Source organism: Aotus nancymaae, unplaced genomic scaffold (genome assembly GCF_030222135.1).
Source record: "Aotus nancymaae isolate 86718 unplaced genomic scaffold, 86718_ANA_hifiasm-v0.15.2.pri h1tg000006l, whole genome shotgun sequence".
Lineage (NCBI taxonomy): Eukaryota > Metazoa > Chordata > Mammalia > Primates > Aotidae > Aotus > Aotus nancymaae.
Window position 1 is genome coordinate 70,515,175 of NW_026988417.1, and position 19,849 is coordinate 70,535,023.

The 19,849-nt window shown below is 41.0% G+C and overlaps 1 pseudogene; it reads left to right on the forward strand.

Annotated features, from left to right (window-relative positions):
- Nucleotides 1-15,009: 15,009 nt before the first annotated feature.
- LOC105713293 (cellular tumor antigen p53-like) lies at nt 15,010-16,895 on the forward strand (annotated as a pseudogene).
- Nucleotides 16,896-19,849: the final 2,954 nt, after the last annotated feature.

Consider the following 19,849-nt stretch of genomic DNA (forward strand, 5'->3'; position numbering starts at 1 on the left):
TGAATATAGGATATATAATCTTTAAGCTCAGTGTGTCATGGAACACAACTGTGGCACATTTATCTCGGCAGCAATTTGGGAAGAAAAAATAGCACCAAGAACAATGAAGTCTTAGAGGAGATTGGAAATATAAATTTTGAAAAGCTAAGCTTTCAAAGTAATAATTTTTCTGATTTATTAGCAAGAAGATATACCAGCAGAGGAATACATGGTAACTCAGCAGATCTTTTTACCAGCTATTTGCCAATTGTAAAGTGCCATAAAATGGTACTTAGCTAAGTAAGGTAGGCTAAAGAGCTATGACATGGGCACCAGAAGTGTCAGCTATAGGTCTTTTTTATTTGTTTCAGATATTATGTTAGGCCTAAAGAGATCTACTAACTTATTGGTCTCGGGATTCCTTTACACCTATAAAATTATTGAAAATTCCAAATAACTTGTTTATGTGGTTTGCATCTATTGATATTTACTGTGCTGAAATCATTGAAATTAAAACTATACTTCTTCATAAAGCACATGCACTTAAGGAAGAAGGGCAAACAAGGTTTTACTTTCTTCCATCAAAATTTATCAGCCTTCTACAGGTTATCCCTATTTGGGAGCTTCTGCTCTTGGTCTGTGAGAGGAGAAAACCAATACCTATCGTATCTGAAAGAGAAGGCCCCTATTGCCTGCTGAAAAAGAACACCAAGCTTGTTTTCCCTCAGGTTACTGCCTCAGTTTCAGAATTTGACAAGTGCTGCATATGGTGGTATAATGGATTGACATTACATCAGTATTACACCAAATACATTATACAAAATACCCCTGGACTTACTTTCCTTTCACTAATACTATGGACTAGCTCTTTATTCTCTTCTTGAGGAAATCTAGTGATTAAAAAACTGATAACTAAAGGTAAAAACATGTTGTATTTAATTAAAACTTAAAGTGAACACAGAAAGTATAAATGTCATATTCCTAAAAATAGAATCTGAGGCAAAGCTTACATGCAAACACATTGTTAGAGGTTGCAATTTCAGGGCAGCAAGAAAAGAGAAACAAAGGAAGCAGGGAAATAAAGCAAATATAGTCAGCCCCTCATATCCATATCTTCTGCATCTATGGATTCAACCAATTGCAATTGAAAATATTTGAAAACAAAAACAGTAAAAAATAAAAAACAATAATTAAAATAATACAAATAAATATATGTACCATAACACCTATTTACATAGCATTTACATTGTATTAAATATAAGTAATCTAGAGATGATTTTAAGTATACAGGAGACTATACATAGGTAATATGCAAATATTACACCATATAGAAAGGATTTGAGCATCCTTGGTAATCAAGAGAGATCCAAGAACCAATACCCTGTAGGATGCCAAGGAATGATTGTATGAGTTGATATATAACCATATAACCAAGATCACAGCTTTATTTACAAAAACACACACATACATAACGGGTTGCTTTGACATAGGCAACATCTCTTAAAAGGCCATATGTAAGTTGCCATTGGGTCTTGGAAACCTCTAGTGGGTTATTAGGAAGAAGGCCATGGAATTAGCTTCCTTTTGTCTTCTGTCTCCCATTGGTCAAGGCTTTCCTGTGGAAGAATAACTCACCCATAGGTATTATGTTGCCTGGCCACTCCAGGCAACTGCCAGGTAAGCCAGAGCCTCATGGGTTTGGTTGGGTTAAACCTTGGCAATGGAGCTGCTACAGCTGCTGCTATGATGGCATCCTAGAATCTGTGCCACAAAAGAGGCTGGGACAAGTGGTGTAGTATTTGGAAGTGAGGCCACAATGGCAGTGGCCACTGAGCAAAAGTGGAAAGATGCACAAACTGAGTCTGGTAAACATCACTTGATTCAAAAAATATGTCATGCCTACATTTGGTATTCAAAGAATCCAGTGGCCACATTTTGTACATTTTGTTTCTAGGCATTTTCCAGCTATTAGAAAACCACAGGGACCATCAGCCTAGGATGAACCAGTAGCATCATCTTTCCATCTGCCTTTAAAAGCCACCCTGCTTTCCTTAATTCATTAAGAGGAGACTTTGCTTATAAATTCTTGGAAATTCTCTCTTGTTGCCAAATAAGAGAAAAACTCATTATCATTTCCCTTTAGTTTCTTTTCTTGTTTTTTGGGGGTCCTGTGATAACTGGTACTATTTGGACTATTGTTCAGTTTTTGAAAAGTTAAACAGAACAAATTCTAGCAACTACAATTAGTGGTCAAGAGACACTTATCTGATTAGTTGGTGGTCCCTGGGGCATCTTCAGTTTGATGGATGATTCTTAATAGTGCTGTGTTGTGTAACTTAGAAACAGAGTTCAAAAATCCCCAAATGTCACAATACATCAGAATTTCAAGGCTTTTCCCATCTATAGTCCAGAACACGGCCCTTACATGAAACAGTAAGCTTTTAACAGATCTGAGATTCTAGGTGGCTGTGCATTTCCCTCACCTCAGACAGATACCAAGCTTAAAAAAATAGCTAATCCTTCAAGATACGGTGATGTGCAAAGTTAGAACTCCTTCAAGAATGCCAATTATCCACTATTTCATTTTGCTTTAGTGTAGATCATCTTTAAAGATCTGGATTCTAAATATAGTCTAACCCCACCACTTACCACTCCACATTCCTGAATAGCAAATAAGAGAAGTAGATGGTTAAATGCCCATTCCCATGAGGATATTTTTGTCAGAACCTTTGGTGGTGTATATCATTTATCTTATTCTACATGGCCATTGCCTCCACATTTCCTGTCTGCCTGTTGCTTGATCCAATTCTGGCGTCTTTTGGATGCTTCAGGAAGATACTTCACCAAGTCAATTGTTCATCATGTGTAAAAGCACATCATTTGGCATGTATGAATGCCTAAACAGCACTCTTTAGCACTTTGCTGGCTAAAAGCCTACTACTCATGCGAATAGGATGGTCAGTGGGTCCAGAAGCTGCAGAAGGAAGAGAAATCACATGAATACATGAGCACTTGACAGCTCCAAGGCTGGAGGCTCAGGCTGGTGATGATTAACTCTGGTGATTTGTGGTTTCTCAAGGAAAGACCGCCCAGCTACCCTAATTCCACTCCTACAAAATAATATTTCCTGAGTAGGCAGCATTGGTGACTGGTAACCAATTTCAGGGATGTCTTCTTTTTGAGTTAAGGGATCGCCTTTTTCAAAGTGGAGGTATTCTGCAGGACAGGGACTGCTGTTATTGCCCAGTGGGTTTGTTGGGATTGGAATCTTTCATTCTCTTTTCAAGGTGCAAGGAAATGAAAAACCTGAGTGAGAGAAGGAAGGAGAAAATTGAGAGCAGAGAAAATCAGTCTGGGTGGAATGAGGAGCAGGGTGAGATTTCTCAGAGTCACCCTTGTTGGGTGATGGGAGATGAGACCCATGATCAGTTCCACCTTCACTGCCTTGCTCAGAATCGACCCAAAAAACCCAAATTATAAGACTGGGATGAGTGGGGAATACAGAACCACTCAAATCTTATCACTTCATAGCTCCATGAAATGCCTTTAATGCCTTTCCACCAACCACATCCTAAATACACACCCATAGCCTATGCCATAAGTAATTATGTGATGTTATAAGTAATTTATTAATAGAAATAATTAAAGTCTTCCACATTTACTCTTGCTTTGTAAATAACTTTAATAAGAACTTTAAATGGGATCATGGCCTCCCTTGTTTTAGACACATTAGTAGATAAAAGAGAGAAGGTGAATAATAGCTAGCCTGACTTGTATACAAACCTCAGCTTTTCTCACCTATCCATCGAAACTCTATAACAGGACCTACAAGGTTTTTCTGGATCTAACCTTTGTGGCCTCTTCAGCATCACTGCTTGTAACACCTCAGCCATGCTGAACTACTGGATATTTTCCCAAATGTGCACTTACTTTGCCTAAAACACTGCTCTTCTTCCAGATCCTATTTTGGGATATTTCACTTAATTGTACTCTGATCAAGCATTATCCTTTACAGTAAATAAGACTTTCCAAATAAACTCTCCCCTGTTACATGGTCTTCACTTGGAGAGGCCCTTCTTCTGGGATCCACTCAGAAGTCAACTTCATCTATTAGATCCCCACGGCCAGAAACTGTCTTATAAACTCTGTCCTCAGTGTCTATCCCTTGGTCTGGCACAGATTAGATGCATTTTATTTGCTGTACAAGAAGATAATGCATACTGTCCCAAAATTTGTTTGTTGTTCAGCTTGTATCACTAAAATACCTATTAAACAACAAATTTTAAATGGCAAAGTGCAAATAATTGCATGGTTAAACTATTCCTACTTTTATTTCTTCCAGTGTCTTTTCCTGGAATGTCAAACTTGGGAATTGATTCCAGCCTAGTGAGTTGTTTGGATGTCCACACTCTTTACATCGTAGTTACCATTCGGCTTCTCTGTACTTTGTAACTTAACATCGATCTCATTTGTAACAAATGATGTGATTCGATATGATTATGGTGGGCTCTGTATTTTGTGTGTATACATAACGCTGCTCAACTTAGTCGGTTGCTGTTGCATATCTAACAAGTTTTACATTATTTTTCCTTAGTGCCAAGTGAAGAAGCATTTCTGAGCAGAAAGGGAAAATATTTTAGTTAAAAAGAAGTTTGCAAAATACATAATTATTTTATAGTCAATCAGGAAATACAAGTTTTTCTTTTGAGACAGTCTCTCTGTGTCACCCAGGCTAAAGTGCAGTGACACAAATCTCGGCTCAGTACAACTTTTGCTTCCTGGGTTCAACTGATCCTCCCATCTCAGCCCCCCTAATAGCTGGGACTACAGGTGCGCACCACCATGCCAGCTAATTTTTGTATTTTTTATAGAGTTGGGGTCTCACTATGTTGCCCAGCTTGGTCTTGAACTCTTGGGCTCAAGCGATCTGCCCACCTCAGCCTCCCAAGGTGCTGGGATTACAGGCGTAAGCCACCATGCCTAGTCAGTAAAAATAACTTTTTAAGAAAATTCAATGTTTATTAGCCTGTAAAACTAATGAATACGAGTACTAATATTAGCCAAGATTATCCGCTTGCCTTATTAGGAAATAGCTTTTCAGTATTCTCTCAACTGTTCTCATAATCAGCACAAGAAATTGCACATTATAACATTTTCAATTCTGTGTTTTTTCCTATGAAAACCGTAATAGCAGAGCTTAGATTGTTGTGTGTGTGTGTGTGTGTGTTTGTGTTTAAAGCAATGATTGTTCCCAAAATGCATTGAATTACAGCTCATTTTCCATCTCTATGGGACGGCTCCTTTTTCACTATAGTGATAACAATGAATTATTTACATAATTAGAAGAAACGGTAGGGTAACATTTGTTAGAAAATATTTCTAACCTAGAATTAGATTGATATTAAAGCCACAGGTTTGAAAAAGAAAGGCTATGGTCAAACAACAACAAAATAACCTTATAAAAGCTACGGACTCACATGACCTTACAGGTATATGAATGGGTGTTGATTTGCACTTACACTATATAAATAGGAAATTATTTGGGTGTCTATCTGTCATAAGATTGAGGAGACAAACAAAGCAAGTGTGTGAATTATTTGCACACAGTTTCCAAGACTGATAACATAAAGGTCCTTTACATTTTCATTTCCCCAAAGCCCACTTATGGAAATATGTTGAAAATGTCTTCCTCTCACAGCTGTGAAAGTGTTTCATTGATTGATAGCCTATCAAGCTTGACTCTAAGGTACCATCAATAAATGTTTTGAGCCACTAGGTTTGCTAGATTACCTGGCGGTACATTGTTTTTATATATAAATTCTGCCATGAATGCCACTTGACTATTTGCTAGTAAATGAGACTGCTTTGTTGAGTTTTGCAGATGTGGTTCTTGTAGTTAATCCACCAGGAAGATTTACTGACTAAAAGAGAGCCTTCTCGGGCTAGGGAATAAGGAGAAGGCCAGAGGGGAAGGGGTCAGTCCAGGATGCTTGGGTGGGAAGGGGAGTCAAGGTCTGTTCTGCATTCCCACCTCCACGGCCAAAGCTGTCATCTTGCAGCTGTTATTCAACCAATCAAATGGTTCCTTTACTTTTTGTTTTATGTTCCTTAGTCAATCTGTATATCTGATCACTATTATAACTTCAACATCATAGTGTAAACTTAGATTTGGTAAGAAACATCACTGGTTACTGAAATATCAGCAATCCTGTGACGTGGTAAATTTTAGTTAAAAAGGGTTATCCCCTCCTGATATTGAGATAGGCTGTTTCCTCTAGATTTGGATTTAGACAAATTGTTTCCAAGAGTATTTGCTATTTGCCAGGCTACCTGGCCTTAGAAGAATGTGCTGTGGCCAACAGAGAGCCGGAATTATACTGCCGTGGAAACCTCAACCTGGGTAAGGTACGTGCAAAGTAACTTGATCTTGTGGCAGAGTTGGGCATCATTAGCTCCTTGGTTCAGTGAGTCCTTCCCAAAATGAATGATCAGAGTATGTGTGACCACCATTCTTTGGGAGACAGGAGAGAATGCATTGAGGTCATTCCTTGGTTCTAAGCAAGTCCAGCTGGTATGATCATCCAAACATAGAAATTGCCTTTAACACCTGAGCGCACACCAAAGTTTGGATGAAAATATGACACAAGGTTGTGTGAATTACAGGGCATTGTTTGGTAGCAATTGGTCAGACAATGTGATGCTGCTGACTCAAGCTAATATTGCCTTGTGATTTTTGTGAGGAATGTAGATGGCTGGAGTAGTTCACAGAATGACAGATGTCAAACATCTTTTGCTTTGAATCTCCTAACTGATGTAAGTGCCTCAGGTGATGGTTTGTAATGTGGGGAACAGGAAACTCCACCTCATGGTCTCTCAGCGGCTGCTAACTCTATTTCCCCTTCCTCTTGGCAATTCCTGGTTCAGATGCCCGAGAGAGGACCTGGCTTATGACAAAGCATGGCATGAAAAGATGTCCAGGCATTGGATTGGTGGCCCTTTTATCAGGTTTCCAGCCACCTGGCCACATGATGACAAAAATGATCACCTAGTGCTGCCCCTTCAGCATGGGCTGTGGGTACGCCAGGTACTGACTGATGTGTCCAGGAGCAGTGAGCAAACCTGAAAGGGGCTTGAATTTTTATTCTAATCTGAATTAAAAGTCCAACTTGGAACATGGCCTGAATTTTAAAAGCATACTTCTGTTTGACTACAAAACTACAGCCAAATTAAGCTAGTGGAAGATACCTTCAAATGAGTAAGTTAGCATATTTTAAAATATACCAACCATTATTCAATAAAAGGTGATGCTGATACCAATGATCCCTCCCCCAGAAGAGTACCACAATAACTTAGAAGGCTGTCAGGGGACATCTTTTATTGTTTGAATTCTGAGAAACATAGAAAATTTTATTGAACTCATGGTACCCACAATACAAAGAGAAACAGGCACTTGCTATTAATGAAGGAAGTCTGAATATTTTCTAATGCCCTGTGATGACAGCCAAAATTGATGATAAATGTTACCTAAAGTTCATATATCAGTTCCCAGAATCCTATTGAAAAATCATAAGATGGGCCAGGTTTGGTGGCTAACACCTATAATTCCAACACTTTGGGAGGCTGAGGCAGGCAGATCACTTGAGCCCAGGAGTGCAAGACTAACCTGGGCAACATGGTAAAACTTTGTCTCTACAAAAAATACAAAAATTAGCTGGGCATGAAGGCACAGACCTGTGTTCCCAGCCACTTGGGAGGCAGAAATGGGAGGATGGAATGAGCATGGGAGAGGTAGATGTTGCAGTAAGCTGAGATTGTGCCACTCCACTCCAGCCTGGGTGACTGAGACATTGTCTCAAAAAAAAAAAAAAAAAAAAAAAAAAAAAAAGCCTAAGCAGATAGAGGAAAGAGCAAAATGAGATTCTAAAGCAACCATAGTTATGGTTATCTATGCAGATATATAACAATGTAAAGCTCTTTTACCTTGAGGGAATAATGGCAGTTCCTAGGCAGAGAATGGGGAAAAGGGAAGACATAAAATTTGTTTTGAATTCATTCCAATTCTGCATAAATATTAGGGTTCTTTAAGAATAGTTTACAAGAGGTCTCTATAGCACTGGGCCTCAGCAACATTAAATCATTAATATTGCTTAGCAAATAATATTTATCATACAGTTTTTACTCTTTCCCGTTTTGGATATTTTTCACTTCACGTAACAAATGTAGTTTAGCAAATCTGGCTCTACAACAAATTATGTTTTCTTTTCTATAACAAATGTTCCTAGAATGGTCAATCTTCACGTGTTGGTGGGGGGAACCTCCAAAGTTTGAACATAGCCTTCCTGGTGGTAAATGCAGAAGAGAAGTGTGTGGCAGAAGGGACATGATAATCCTGGTAGTGCTTTTCTTCTAAATCAGGATCTTCCTTTACCTCATTGGTTTTTCTCTGCAAAGGCATTTTTTTCCCTATGTTATGGCTTCATTAGTCCACAAGTGCAGCACTAGTAACACTGAGTGGGTTCCAACAATAGGATCTTAATTTTCTCCTTCTCTGTTCTCACTATTTACTGTCTCCAGGTTGAAACTCACCTGTTACTGCAGAGCCCCTGATTAATCTTTCTGCAGCTAACAGATGATCTAGCATGGCAAATAGGCCTTTCGTAGTGGGGGTCCTGCCACTTCTGTTCTCAGCTCCCCTCCCATTTGCTCCAGCTGCGTTAAATGCCTGTAGTTCAAATGTGTCATTCATAGTCCCTCAGTGGCTGTGTCATATTCTGCTTAGACAGTGCTTTCCAATGTTGTCCAAGGACTCCCTGTGTATCAGCCAAGGTTCCAGCAGAAACAGATGGGAATTTGAGGAGAATGTAATAAAGACACTCTGTGAGGGTGTGGGCAGCTGTAGAGAAGCCACACTGGATAAAGCAGTATTATAGGCCAGCCATGATGGCTCACACCTATAATCTCAGAACTCGAGGAGGCCATGGCAGTGGCTCACTTGAGCCCAGGAGTTTGAGACCAGCCTGGTCAACTTGGTGAGACACCCCATCTCTAGAAATAATAATAAATACTTTTGAAATTTTATAAAAAGCAGTATTCTGATGAGGCACTGGTATTGAAGGAGTGAGGGGAGGGAGCAGTCATCAGAACCTCGAGACACAAAGGGCTGTGGAGAGGGCCAGCACAATGAGCTATGAACCTCAAAGGAGCAAAGCCACCACGGGGCAATCCAATGTAGTGTGGTGCTGGGGACATTGGGAACTCAGGCTTCCCTTCTCAACCCTACTCCCATCTTGTCTCTGTTGATGCTCTCCATTAGCTGAACCGCACCGGAAGCCACTGGTCAAGGGAGTTCATTATGCAGACCAAGCAGGTCAGCGCCAAGGCATGGGGCAGGGCGGGGAAGGACTGTGTGGCTCAGGCAGGTAAACAGAAGGTATCATCATACCCTGTATCAGAGTCCCCTGCAGGACTTGTGGAAGAAGCAGATTGTTGAGGCTCATCCCACCTGTTAACAGAATCCCTGTCTCTGCATGTGATAGAGGCAGCAAGCCATCCACTAAAGAGCTTTGCTTCACTTTCATAGAATAATTGCTGGAAGCTGCCCTACAGCCGGCAGCTACCCTGAATCTAGATGAAGCCATCGGATAAACTTTGCTCACAGATGTCAGCAGAAATAAGTAGATTACTTCTGCACTATAGTCTTAAGAATAGGTGTGCCTGTCAGGGTTCTCTCCTTCCTACTGCCCATCCAGATGCAGAGAACTTAGAGGCCCTAAGGAACAGCAGAACCACAAGATAAGAGGATCAGGGTCCCTGGAGCATCACAAGGAGGAAAACATCCCACCCACAAGGGCATCGCACACGAGCAAAAAAGAAATTTTGAAAAAAGTTATTAAAATGTTTAAGTATTAGCAAAATTTGAATAATGAATCTCATTTACCCATTACTCAGATTCAACAATTATCAAAGATTTTCTCTATTGGCTTAACTGTCCCTTTTGTCTCCTCTTTGTTAAAGTATTTCAAAGTAAACACCAGGCATTGTGTCATTTCATCATTTCATAATTCAGTATGTGGCTCTTAAAGAATATGTTCTTGACCAGAATGCCAGGTTATACTTAATAAAATGATTAATGATTCTTTGGCATCATCTACAAAGTCCATACATTTTCATTGGGTTGCTGTGTCTCTTACATGAAGTTGTCCCCTTTCCCAACTTTTTCTCTGGTCATTGCCGTCTTACAGTAAACAAGCCAGTTCTGCAGAATGTCCCCTATTCCGGATTTGTCTGTTTGCTTCCTTGTATTGATATCATTTACTTGTTCTTCTATTCCTGTATCTTCTATTAATAAAAGCTTGCTCTACAGACTCTAGCTTCAACTGTTCTTGGCAAGAATACTTCACAGTATTAAATGCTGGTGTTTTGCTTGGTAAAAATGTAGAGTATGAGAATAACACTATCTATAGTAGCAAGCAACCATAAGTGATCCAAATGGACCCTGCAATTGCAAACAAACTCACGTGAAATGTCTTTTTCCTCTTGTCTAACTCTTACAGCTTGGAGCTCAGCTCAGGTGCCAACTTTATGGGAAGCTTTCCTAGTATAGACTAGTAGTATTTGCTACAGAAGCTTTTGCATGTCCCTATCCTAGCATTCACTTGTCACATTAATGACATATTTGCTTGTCTTACAAGATGGGACTCAACCTTAGCTTTTGCTAAGGACCAGAAAGCAACCAATCCAGCAATCCAAAGTGAGGTGCTATATGCCTATACAAAACTTGTAGAGAAGAAACAAGCTTTAGCTTCTGGCCATATCCAGACTATTTTAGTGACGGTTAAGTATTCAGTCAATAAATTGGAACCCAGGGAAAAAAATTTCTCTGGAGAGTGTTATTAGTATGCTGTGGGCCTTTCCTACCACATCAAAGAGAGGTAGAGAATTCTTGATTGTTCCTCAAGCCTAGCAATCAGAGCTTTGATGAGCTAAGAGTTTGATCTATGCCTCCTGTGGTTCAGGGGACAGAGCAACAAAGCACTCCGGAAGGATTTAAAGGCCAGAAGCTGTGACATTAGCCAAAAACAGAGAGAAGAGAACTCAACCAGCTGCACTGAGAGCCAGCTGCACTGCCTTGACAGTTCAGTGTTCTCCTGGGTTTCTTTTGGTCTGAGAGAGAGAGTGACAGAGAGAGAGAGATCATACCAGTTTACGGCCATTTCAAATTCTACCCAAAGAACTCTGTGGAGCGGTAATTATTCCACCTGAGAGATGGACCATTTGATTGCCGGGTTGGAGGTAGGGGATATAAGCAGCCACACGAAAGAAAACCTGCTCTGACATCACTCATGTCAGAGCAGGTTGCTTTGCATTCCTACTGGGAGCCTCCAAATAACCCATGTGACAGACTGTCAGCCAAACACTTTCCCTGGCCCAAGGAAGCCAATATGAGATTACCTGAAAGCCAGCCAAGCCCTTTCCTGCCTCTTAGCACTCCAGCCCTCACCTTCATCTGGGGCTGCAGCCTTAGAGGAACCAGATGCAGCCGGTGAATGGGAGAAGAAGGGCAGAGCTTCAGGTCAGGGGAATGGAGAAGCTGCCTGTGTCTCTGGAGACGGCTTAAGCTAGTCAGAAGGGAAATCTTGATCTTTAAATGAAATCTGAAACAAGCCTTGTTGTCTCTAGAAGTGACCAGAAGATATTATTTGAAATTTACCAGAAAGGTCATGAGGCATGTCCTAGATTTCTTCCAAAGGTCAGGAAGAACTTTTTTGTTCCTTGAATGTGAACTTGAAGAGCGAATTAGAATAGGTAGTTTGGAATAAAAGAATAAACTTTTCTAATCACAGCCTTGAGACCGCTTGTTTAACAGTGTCTCATGTGTCCAATTTATCTAGCAGACTGAGCTCTCCTTAAGGGCAAGGACCATCCTACCCAATGTTATATCCTAAAATGTTCTTAGTGCATAGGCATACGGGTAAGGTCTGAGAGTTAGAGTACATATAATGGAAATACACTGTAGTTTATTTAACCCTTTAGGTATCAAACAAATTAGTTCCCTACTTTATCACTTCCAACGGAGTGTAAAACAAGTACCTCCTTCTATGCATGTTGAAGAGGGAAAATAATTCATCAAGAGTGAGTATTGACCATTTGCTGGTGAGATTGAGTTACTTTTCATTTATAGTACGGTTTTCTCCAACAATTAATCAATTTATATCTTCCATATGTTCTACTGATAGGATTTTAACTTTTAGCCCAACTTTATAAGATAAGCAATTAATTTTGGAACATCCCTTAAATTTATTTTCCTCTGAGATATTAAACAAGGCCTATCAAGAGAATCCAAAGTTGTTCATAGCATGAGAAATTTTAGGCTTGGTATGTCTCTGAGGATTCTTTATCTCTAACTTCAGACCGAGGTAGACCGCTATAAATATTCTGCAGGCACACATGTACGTATACATTACCCTTAGCATTTCAGGGTCCTAGTTGTCACCCTTGTAAAATGAGAGGATTGGACCAGTTGACGAAGGTCCCCAGGTCCAACAGATTTTATCTAATCATCTCTGACTACTCTTGGACCATTACATTTATTCTAGGGAGTGAAAGAAGAAGATGTTTGAGCAAACTGACTCTGTTAATGAGGTGAGAGGTTGAATATGTCAACTCCACCAACTCTCTAGTGGCTGGGTAACTTCCAGAGCTAATGTCCATCATTATTTTGAACTGGGGCAGCCCTCATCTGGAATTTGTTTCTAAGTTATACTAAGGAATGTGTATGTTCTGTTTGTTCTGAGTCTCAAATCAAGAGTTTGGATGCCCCCCAGAATCGTTACTGGAGCACTGTCTCATGGAGCACATGGAAGATCCACTTCCAGGTAACAGAGAGAGGGCTTGGTTGAATAGTTTGTTCAGAGGACTAATTGTTCAGAACATTTCTCTTTAAAACTTTAAGGCTCAATCAACTTAAACTCCGAATCTGATTTTTACTTCCATATTCTTCAATGAGAAACAGGGAAACTAATTAGCCAGCTTGCTCTTTATTTCTTGTTTTCTCACTAGATTCATCCCGACCATCTCTCAGTTTAGGGTAATTACAGCATTAAATAAATTTAGTGACAAAATTTGTAGTTAACTTTATAGAAGTCAGGAAATGCAGAAAATCAAAGAGTAGATTTACCTAATTCTACCATCATATACTTCTATTAGTTTGCTAGAGGTTCCATAACACAGTAACACATACTGAGTGGCTCGAATAAGAAATTAATTCTCTCCATCCTGGGGGCTAGAAGTCCAAGATCAGGGTGTAAGTAGGGTTGGTTTCTTCTGATGCTTCCCTCTTTGGCTTGTAAATGATTGTCTTCTCCCTTGCTCTTCACAAGGCCATTTCTCTGTGTGTGTCTGTGTCCAAATTTTCTCTTCTTATAAGGACATATAATTCTTATATTGAATTGGGGCCCATCCTGATGACCTCATTTTAACTTAATTGCCTCTTTAAAAACCCTTTCTCCAAACACAGTCACATTCTAAGATACTAGAGATTAGGACTTGAACAGATGAATTGGGTGGGGGAGGACACAATTTAACCCAGAACATTACTTTAGTGCATATTCTTATATACCACAATCATACACAAACACTTTTACTTTACAGAATTAGACCATGCATCAGATTATGCAATGGTTTGAACGTGTATGACAAAATTCACATGTTGGAAGCTTAATCCCCAATGCAACAGTACTGGGAGGGGAGGCCTAATAAGTGGTGAATGGATCAATGTAGTTATCACAGGAGTGGGTCAGTTATCTCGAGAGCAGCTTACTATAAAAGCAAGCCCAGCCTCTCATGCACACTCTCCCCCATGTGTTTCTGCCTTCCATTATGGGATAATGCAGCACAAAGGCCTTTCCTTTTCCCTGATGCTGGCCACATGCTCTTGGACTTCCCAGCCTCCAGAACAGTGAGCTAAATTTCTGTTCGTTATAAATTACTCAGTCTCTCTGTCTCAGAGCACACTGACTGATTGCTGATGTGTGTAGCAAAGCGTTTACTTTTTCAAAATAACAAGCTCTATAATAGTTCTTTATGTTTCCAGAAGTCTGAGTAGCTTTCTTCAAAGGGAGATTTTTGTCATTTTGGGGATTTTCTTGCTTTTAGGGTGGTAAGATTTCTTTCTTTTTTTCTTTTCTCTTAAATTCAATGCAGGTGAGAGTGGATAGGTAAGGGTTTTTGTTTTTAACTAGCATGTTAGGTATACCTGGATGGGTAGAAGGGTTGTTAGCATTTTTTAAATGAATCTTGCTTAATACTGTCTATTAGCTCTCATGACTCATCAGCAAAACATTTTAATTTTTAGCTGTAGAACATATACACCATTGAGTCTTTTTTTTTAAAGAAAACACAGAATTGAAGGAATTAACATGGGGTGTTGCCTTTTGTTAGAATGACTAAGTTAAGCCTCTTGATTTTTATTTGTCCAAGGCAAACATGATATAAGGATTATGCACTACCAAAATAACACTCATGGTCATAGAAACTATGCTGCAGGCCCGCCTGGGTTCTTTTAAATGGTCATGGCCATAATAGCCTGAATTCCATCAATTCAGTGGATGGGTGGGGAAATAAAAATTTTCCCCTAAACTTTTAGGAAATAGTAGGCTTTTGTTTGGTTGTGTGTGTGTGTGTGTGCGTGTTTTGTTTTGTTTTGTTTTGTTTTGCTTTTGGCTTTCATTTTTATATCTTAAATGCTACTATTGCAGGCCACAAACATGACAGACAATGAACAAGTAAGAACCAATGAAAAAGTAAAACAAAAAACTCCTGTGTTAGCTAACAGGTTTCTGAAGATATCACTGTGTTTCACAGAGAAGACTGCAGAGAGTAGCAGTCAGGTGCTGTATCAACTACCACAGCCTTAAAACAAAGTTGGTATCTCTTTGGACTTAAAATTGTTCCTATTCAAAAAGTGTAGAGCCACCGTCCAGGGAGCAGGTAGCAGCTAGGCTCCAGGAACACTTGGCGTCTGGGCTCGGAGCGTGCTTTCCAGGACACTGACATGCTTCCCTGAGGATTGGCAGCCAGACTGCTTTCAGGGTCACTGCCATGGAGGAGCCACAGTCAGATCTCAGCATCAAGCCCCCTCTGAGTCAGGAAACATTTTCAGACCTATGGAAACTACTTCCTGAAAACAACGTTCTGTCCTCCTCGCTATCCCAACCCATGGATGATTTGATGCTGTCCCCGGATGACATTGCACAATGGTTCAGTCAAGACCCAGTTCCAGATGAAGCTCCTACGGTGTCAGAGGCTCCTCCCGTCGTGGCCCAGGCACCCACAGCTCCTACACCAGTGGCTCCCGCACCAGCCCCCTCCTGGCCCCTGTCATCCTCTGTCCCTTCGCAGAAAACCTACCATGGTGACTATGGTTTCCGTCTGGGCTTCTTGCATTCTGGGACAGCCAAGTCTGTGACTTGCATGTACTCCCCTGCCCTCGACAAGATGTTTTGCCAGCTGGCCAAGACCTGCCCAGTGCAGCTGTGGGTTGATTCCACACCCTGCACCTGGCACCCGCGTCCGCGCTATGGCCATCTACAATCAGTCACAGCTCATGACGGAGGTCGTGAGGCACTGCCTCCACCATGAGTGCTGCTCAGGTAGCGATGGTCTGGCCCTTCCTCAGCATCTTATCAGTAGAAGGAAATTTACATGTGGAGTATCTGGATGACAGAAAAACTTTTTGACACGGCGTGGCAGTGCCCTATGAGCTGCCTGAGGTCGGCTCTGATTGTGCCACCATCCACTACAACCACATGTGTAACAGTTCCTGCATGGGCAGCATGAACCAGAGGCCTATCCTCACCATCATCTGGAAGACTCCAGTGGTGAGTCTTCTGCTGGGATGTAACAGCTTTGAGGTGAGAATTTGTGCCTGTCCTGGGAGAGACCGATGCACAGAGGAAAAGAATTTCTGCAAGAAAGGGGAGCCTTGCCCTGATCTGCCCCCTGGGAGCACTAAGCGAGCACTGTCCAACAGCACCAGCTCCTCTCTCCGGCCAAGGAAGAACCCACTGGATGGAGAATATTTCACCCTTCAGATTCATGGGTGTGAGCGCTTTGAGATGTTCCGAGAGCTGAATGAGGCCTTGGAACTCAAGGATGCCCAGGATGGGAAGGAGCCAGTGGGGAGCAGGGCCTACTCCAACCACCTGAAGTCTAAGAAGGGGCAGTCTACCTCCCGCCATAAAAAGCTAATGGTCAAGAGAGAGGAATCTGACTCAGACTGACATTCTCTGCTTCTTGTTTCCCACTGACAGCCTCCCGCCCCATCTCTCCCTCCCCTGCCATTTTGGGTTTTGGATCCCTGAACCCTTGCTTGCCATAGGTGTGCAGCAGAAACACTCAGGACTTCCGTTTGCTTTGTCCTGGAGCTCGACTGAGGATATTGGCCTGCACTTGTGTTTTGTTGTGGGGAGGAGGATGGGGATTAGGACATACCAGCTTTGATTTTAAGGTTTTTGCTGTGAGGGATATTTGGGAGATGTAAGAATTTTTCTTGCAGGTAAGGGTTAGTTTATGATCAACCACACAGTAGGTGGGGGTCTATTTCTTCATCATACTAACCAGGGAAGCTGTCCCACACTCTTTAATTTCCTCTAACTTCAAGTTCTATATCTACGAAATGCTGGCATTTGTACCTACCTCATGGTGTCTTGTGAGGGTGAATGAAATAATGTATGTCTGGCCTTGAAACCACCTTTTATTACATGGGGTCTTGAACTTGACCCCCTTGAGGGTGCTTGTTCCCTGTCCCTGTTGGTCAGTGGGTTGGTAGTTTCTACAGTTGGGCAGCTGGTTAGGTAGAGGGCATTGCCAAGTCTCTGCTTGCCTGGCCAAATCCTCTCTGACAACCTCTTGGTGAACCTTAGTACCTAAAAGAAAATCTCAGCCCATCCCATACCCTGGAGATTTCATTTCTTGTATATGATGATCTGGATCCACCAAGACTTGTTTTATGCTCAGGGTCAATTTCTTGTCTTTTCTCTTTGAGACAGGGTCTTGTTCTGTTGCCCAGGCTGGAGTGCAGTGCTGTGATCTTGGCTCACCACAGCCTTCACTTCCCCGGCTCAAGCGATCCTTCTGCCTCAGCCTTTTGAGTGGCTGGGACCACAGGCTCATGGCACCACGGCCGGCTAATTTTTACATGTTTTGTAGAGATGGAGTCTCGCAGTGTTGGCTAGGCTGGTCTCAAACTCCTGGGCTCAAGCAAGCCGCCTGCCTCAGCCTCCCAGAGTGGTGGGATTACAAGCGTTAGCCACCGTGTCCAGCTGGAAGAGTCAATTTCTTTTACATTCTGCAAGCACATCTGCATTTTCACCCCACCCCTTCCCCTCCTCCTCCCTTTTTATATCCCATTTTTATATCAATTTCTTACTTTGCAATAAAACTTTGTTGCCAAAAAAAAAAAAAAATTGTTCCTATGCAGCTTATTTTATTTTTTGATTAATCAAATAAACAAGAGGTTTGTTTCATGGCAAATATTTTTTTTTCTTTTTTTTTTCTTTTTTGTTTTTTCATGGCAAATATTAAATAAACATCCTATTTTCAGGTATTCTGTTATAGCAACAGAAAATAAAACAGACAACATAAATTAATCTATTAAATTTAAAATTTTAAATGTGAAATATTCATCTAATATGTTTAATGGCTGAATGCCAACTCATTATATAAATAGAGCCTTCATACTACAGAGTGCTTCACATGGTAAAATATGACGTATGTTTTAGTTTAATCCCAGGGAGGATGATAACAATACTAGACAATGTTAAAAGGAAAACGATAGAAAACACATTTAAAGGGGGAAAAGTCCACCTTAATTTCAAATTTAGATGAAGCAACCCTGAAATGTACTTATTAACTCACCAAATCTGAAAATTTATTACATAATTGGCACTTAGCCCAGGAGCCAGGGCTTCACGTGAGGAAAGACACAAGGTCCCTCCCTGGCTTCATGGAGCTTCCACACTATGGTATAAGCAAAGGCAGTGACAAGCAAGCAAATAAGTAAAATTGTAGGCGAGGCTAAACATGAGGGAAGGGAAAACAGAGCCATGAGAGAGGAACACTTAGGGAGGCCAGCGAGCCCTTTATGAAGAAGAGGCCTTTAAGCTGAGACCCAAAGCAGAGAAGGGTCAGCCACATGAACAGCCAAGCAGCTTGGTCTCAGAGCCACTGTTCTTTCTGGTTAAACAAAAGTTGTCCGTGCGTGGTGGCTAATGCCTGTAATCCCAGCACTTTGGGAGGCCGAGGTGGGCAGATCACCTGAGTTCGGGAGTTCAAGACCAGCCTGACCAACATGGAGAAACCCCATCTCTACTAAAAATATATATAAAAAAAAAATCAGCCAGGCATAGTGGCATGTGCTTGTAATCCCAGCTACTCGAGGCTAAGGCAGGAGAATCACTTAAACCTGGGAGGCAGAGGTTGCAGTGAGCCGAGATCACGCCATTACACTCTAGCCTGGGCAACAAGAGTGAAACTCCATCTCAAAAAAAAAAAAAAAAAAAAAGAGTTGGACAGGCTTGAGCACTGACAGAAGGCTAGTGGGGCTGGAACATGGTGTGCAATTTGGTTTCCCTTTGTGAAAATCAGTGACTAGAACTTTGGCAAACAAGACCTCGAGTGTGGGTGAGAGAGTGGGGAGATTGACATTGCTCATATTAAACATGTAAAAATATATCACTGAGACATTTCACCAAAGAAGATCTGCAGATGGTGAATAAGCACATGAAAAGATGCTCAACACCATTAATTATTCAGAAAGTTCAAATTAAAACCACAAAAGATAGCATTGTACACTGATTAGAATAGCTAAAATTAAAAACTAGTGATAACACCAAGTGCTGGTGGGAATGTTGAGAAACTAAATCACCCGTATATTGCTGGTGAAGATGCAGATGATATAGCCACTCTGGAAAACAGTTTGGCAGTTTCTTAAAAATGCAACCGGACACAGTGGCTCATGCCTCTCATCCCAGCATTTGAAGAGGCTGAGGCTAGTGGATTGCTTGACCTCAAAAGTTTGAGACTAGCCTGGGAAACGTGGCAAAATCCCATCTCTACAAAAAATGCAAAAATTAGTTATGTGTGGTGGCTTGCACCTGTGATCCCAGTTACTTGGGAGGCTGAGGTGGGAGGATTGCTTGAGCCTGAGAAGTGGAGGTTGCAGTGAACCAAGATCACACCACTGCCCTCTAGCCTGGGTGACAGAGTGAGACACTGTCTCAGAAAAAAAAAAGAAAAAAATTACAGACACTTGAATGAATGACATTCAAGTGAACGTGCCTTTAGATAACTCCAGCTCCCAGATATAAAGCCACCTTCAAACATGCAACAGTTTGGCAGTTTCTTAAGAAGAAAAGACGCAACTACCATATGACCCGGCACTTGCACTCCTGGGCATTCATCCCACATGAACACTGTGTTCACACAAGAACCTGCACATGGGTGTTTATAACAGCTTCATTCGTAATAGTACAAACAAACCTGGAAACAATCCAGTTGTTTTTTAACAGATGAATGGTTACACAATGGCATATCATACATGAAATACCCAGAAATAAAATGAGCAAATTATTGATATACTCAACAACCTGGATAAATCTCTAGAGGAATAAACTGAGTGAAATAAAAAAAAGCTTACATACTGTGTGATTCCACTTATGTGTCATTGGGGGAAACGGTGAAATGCACATGGGATCTCTTAATACTTTCTTAATAATTATCAGATCTCCTTCTGGGTGTTATTTCAGTTGCATATAAATCTACAATGATCTAAAAATAAAGTTTAATTTTAAAATACACCTCTGAGAATAGT